Source organism: Octopus bimaculoides, chromosome 4 (assembly GCF_001194135.2).
Source record: "Octopus bimaculoides isolate UCB-OBI-ISO-001 chromosome 4, ASM119413v2, whole genome shotgun sequence".
NCBI lineage: Eukaryota > Metazoa > Mollusca > Cephalopoda > Octopoda > Octopodidae > Octopus > Octopus bimaculoides.
In genome coordinates, this window is record NC_068984.1 from 3,265,739 (window position 1) to 3,270,748 (window position 5,010).

Here is a 5,010-nt window from a genome sequence, read left to right on the forward strand (position 1 = left end):
TCATATATTGATGTAGAATTGCAAGAACTTGCCACACTTTTTGACAAAGTTGTTTATCACATAACAAACCACAAACAATGAGACCTCAGCCTACTTGTAAAAATAGGTGGATGGCTGTGTGACTTGACCAATGCAAACTGCCACTTAAAGCTATCCGGACCTTGTCAAAAGCATTCACTATACAGAGTGGAATACTAGAGAGGATTTGAATTTCTTCAAAGCGAACATCGTGAAAACTCTATCTTCTCACCTTAACATGTTCACGGGTTGCTTTGTTCTTTAATAATGATAAATCTTACAATATTAACATCATTGCCAATACCCTAAACCCCAACCCTAACTCTAAACCTAACCCTAAACCCCAACCCTAACTCTAAACCTAACCCTAAACCCCAACCCTAACTCTAAACCTAATCCTAACCCTAAATCCACATATTTCACGTCATAATTCGTCTTTGAAACCAATTAAAAGTCAGATTTACATTTTTCATCTATTTATTACTGGTTTCAATATTTGATAGCGGCCAAGCTGTGGCACCTCCTTAATGAGTTTCCAATCAATTATATTAACACCATTACTTTGTTTGTAATCTATTTTATCGATCTCGGAAGATGACAAAAGGCTGGGTCAATCAGGAGAAAAGGAAAATTCGTTTCATAGGTGAATCGGATAAACGGTTATCTGAAATATCGATGTCTGTCGTTCTCATTCCTTTCTGAGTCGAGTCGTTTCGCTTGGCTTTGAGATATACTGGGTTTTTAAAAAAAAAACAAATATAATCCGTCTTTAAAGGGAATTTTCCTGGACGAAATATCGCAGCATAAAAGCTTTTAACAACACGCATTTACTAAGTACGTGACACTGATAACGTATTTTTGTTCGCCGCACCGATTTTCGCCACGCTAATACCGACACACAAATGCATAGATACACGCATACACACTCACAAAACACACACACGTGTGCACTCACACACACACGCCCCTTCCCATAAAACTTGTGTGAGCTGCAGAATTTCTACAAACCAAAGTCCGCTGAAAAGGCTTTGATCGATGGCAGAAGGTGCTGCCACGTAGTGAGACAGAACCGGAAACCTGAAAAACATTCCAGCATCTATAACAGTGAACATAACAATGAAAACATTTATCTTTCAATGAATGAATCAGGTGAAAGAGTCCAAGAGCCCAAGAATTACCTTCATTCTTTCTTGGTAACTTTTATAAGTGCGACCACGTTTCAAAGCCCGAATCGTCTTGTTTAAATCTTGAATTTTTCTTTTGGTCAACTCATATCCACCAGATTCCCAACTCCATGGAACGTCTTCTCCCTCAGGCAGGAGCTGCCAATAAATCAATTATCTTTTAGTTAAAACAACTGAAATGTCTACTAATCAGGTCTGGAAATTATATCAATAAACTTGCCCAACATTGATCTTAATTCATCTCTCTACTCTCACAGTTCTTTCTTTAAGTTACCATTCTGTATTACCCACAGTCTCCACACTCTCCCTTACACTTGCCAAATGAAATCATTGCTTTGATTAAAGACAGCTTTTTCTCTCAAATGAAGCAAAGCAAGAAGTGCTGTTCGCCCTTCTAGCCTGATGATCAGCATTTGGCACACCAGTAATAATACGCCGCAGGATTTCAGGCAGCACTCCGACGTGTTATAAGAAATTGCTTAACATTTACCTAAAACTAAAATAGATGTGAGTGGAAGCGTACGGCTTAATGGTTAGTGTGTAGGGCGTTGGCCTCATGATCATAAGGTTGTAATTTCGATTCGTGGACTGGACGACGCGTTGTGTTCCTGAGCAAAAACATTTCATTTCACGTTGCTGCAATGCATTCATCTGGCAAAGGTGAGTCACCCTACGACGGACCAGCGTTCAATCCAGTGGGGAACCGGAAAACCAATCCGTATAAGTCCGCAGGGTTCGAGCGAGAAGGATGCTTTTAAAATAGACGTAAATAAGTGACACTACAATAACAAGAATATTAAGGACATTAAAATTTGGAAAGGTTCGGCTACCAATATTCGCCATCGCTGTCCAAGTGTATTGTTTATGGGACACGAGAGAAGAACCAGCTTTAGTGCATAGCCAAATACTTATCAGATGGATGAAAAGAAATGCCAAGTAGAAATTAAAATGGATTGTCGCTAAACATATCATTAAATTAGTTGTGGTGATATTCTGAGATGCTCTGCGGGTTTTTATAGATAGAGAATTATCTCCCTTGCCGGACATTGTTAACAGCGCATAACAGGAACCGGGAGAGGATATAAATGGTGGCCTGGAATGTGTGGGGAGGAGTTACTGGTGTGAGATTCCCCGTGGTGTATCAGAACCTGGACATAGACAAGCGTCTTTCATAGTGTTAAGCTTTCTTCCACGGACAATATAACCCGGGTAAAAGTCATGCAGGTTGTTACTCTTTGACGTGAATCCACTCCTACCAGCTAAGAAAACATTCCAGTTTCAATACCAGCAGGAAATGAGTAAAACATTTAAAGTGGGGAATGATAACACGTGAAGGATGTATTGCATTATGAGAATGTCCACTGTTTATGTTGCTTTCACAGACTCATAACTGAAATACGAATAGAATGATTAGTTGTTGAGTGACTTTTTCGACTCCTGGGATATTGAGCAGGCTATCAAAGTGATTGGCAAATCTATCAAGGATCTCCAACTTTTCCTGGAGTACCGATTTACCGTCAAGAGCTATGAGTTTTGTTGTGCTTCTTCTCTGTGAGCCATATACTTCTCGAAGTCCTGAAGAAAACGCTTTCGTCTTTATCAGCTCTTCACCTTTGGCCTCCCATTAATCTGATTTCAGATTTCTAGTATATTGTTGCAGCTTCCATTTTGCTTCCACTAATTTTCCTGTTTTACCTTGTGTTGTAATTTAGCTGCCTTGCCTATGCAAAGTTCCCTTCCTTTGGCAGGGTCTGTAGTTGGATGTCGTTGTTGTTGAACCAATCTTGATGTTTTTTCACCAGTTGCCTAGGATTCGTTGAGCACCTTAGATGTCTATGTATGCATTATTAATCGACTTCACAAAAGCTTTCAACTCAGTCTCCTGCGATGGCTTTGGATTGTTCTTTGAAAACAGAAATGTCCTCGAAGGTCCATCAAATTGATTAGGTTCCTGCATGAAGGAATGCAGGCATTTATAGTATAAAGTAGCAACACCTCAAGCGAGATTTTGGTGACAAATGGAATTAAACAAAGGTGCGTACTTGCTGCACACTGTTTTCTCTCTATCTTGCAGTAGTGTTGGCAGTTCCTTCGAAGAAGTTGGAGGGGGGGTTATTTACATAGAGACGCAGCCTGATGCTAATCTATTCAATATCACGCAGTACAAAGCAAAGACACACACTACGAAGATCCTAGTGCGAGAGATGTTCGTTGATGATAATGCGCTGAATATCTTTAGTGCTGAAGATATGCAGAAACTGGAAGAATAACTTTGCCAGAACTGCGCAACAGTGCTGCTAAAAGGTCAACATCAGAAAAACCGAATGCCTTTCCCAAAAGGTAGAGAACCTACCTGCCCCTATAACAGAAGATAACATCACTATTAGACGTGAAGGGCTGGTCCAGTGCAAAACATTCAAAGGCCTGAGCATCGACCATTTCTGGAAATCACATAGAAAACATGCAGAACAGTGCTTCAATTGGCAGGCTACAGGTGACATGTTTTCATCCGGGTTCAAATGTAAGGTATATCAGTCTATAGTGCTTTCTTCCCAGTTGTACAGAGCTAAAACCTGGACAGTCTATAAAGCTTAAGTAGACAAGTTACATACATATAGGATGAGGCAGCTACAATGCGTTATGAATATCATTCTGTGTAGCTCCTAATGTTAGAAACCATTATTGTTGGGAATAATCCGTAGAGAGGGTGTATATCTTCATTATTATTTGTGTTTAGGAAGTGAGTCTTTACTATTGCGCTGGCAGTAGGTAGTGGAGGGGAAGTAACTCTTCGCCAAATAGAATTCCTGAAATGTCATCCATTTTGAAATGGAATTGTTTCGCTTCATTTATGTCTACAAACTTTCTGAAAAGCATTTTTCAATGAATGTGAAAAGTAAACAGTTAGGTCCAGCGTTCGCAAGCTCTGCTTGAGTGGGATTCAAAGCGGTCAGGGTGAGGAGTTCTAGTCGGTGGACCTGAGGTTTTTGGACGGAATGTTTAGTTACAAGGTTTAAGATTGGCAAGAGGATGTAAGATGGCTGTTACGGTGAAAACGGGCATTTATGAGATACAGCTGGCTAATTCAGTGGAGCAGTAACTACTACAGCAGTGATCAGAGAGAGACATGGAGAGACACATAGACAGACAGACAGACAGACAGACAGAGACAGACAGACAGAGACAGACAGAAAGATAGACAGAGACAGAGAGGGGAGAGAGAGACACATGGAGAGAAAGAGAGAGTGTGACAGAGAAAGAAAAAGAGTGGCAGAGAAAGAGAAAGATAGAGAGAGTGAGTGAGAGGGAGAAAGAAGGAGAGTGAGAGGGAGAGAGAAGGAGAGTGAGAGGGGGAGAGAGAGAGGGGGAGGGAGTATGCTGTACTTTGGTCGGAGGCTACTGGTTTCGTACGAAGTTCACACTAAACTTTCTCTCCGTTACTTTACGATTAATTAAAAATGTTGATTATAGTTCGGGAAAAAGAAAAGAGCTTTTTCATTATTGTTGTTGAATGCTGAGCTGATTGATCAGGACATCACGCATTTCAGACTGTAGCAACACTGCCCTCCTATTCAGGAATAATAGTTAGGGGCTGTTTAATTAGCAAAGCTAACTTAATGAAATTAAGAAATCGTTGCAGATGACAACTTACATTTTCCATCTCAGTCACAGATGGATCATTTTTTTCTTCTTCTTTCTTTTCACTTGACATCGAAATCTATCAACAATTGAGATAATAAATATAAGAATTACATCTCTCTTACGCTTGCGCCTATATATATATATATATATATATATATATATATAT

General features: G+C 39.9%; 1 long non-coding RNA gene across 3 annotated transcripts in view; it reads right to left on the minus strand.

Moving 5' to 3' along the window:
• Positions 1–1,173: 1,173 nt before the first annotated feature.
• Positions 1,174–5,010, minus strand: part of LOC106870002 (uncharacterized) — a 12,749-nt gene continuing 8,912 nt past the window's right edge. For all 3 annotated transcript variants that reach the window (XR_008264026.1, XR_001409478.2, XR_001409479.2), the window contains exons 3-4: positions 4,855–4,920; positions 1,174–1,340 (exon numbers count right to left, since the gene is read on the minus strand). This is a non-coding gene — a long non-coding RNA (uncharacterized LOC106870002). The remainder of the gene's footprint in view (positions 1,341–4,854; positions 4,921–5,010) is intronic.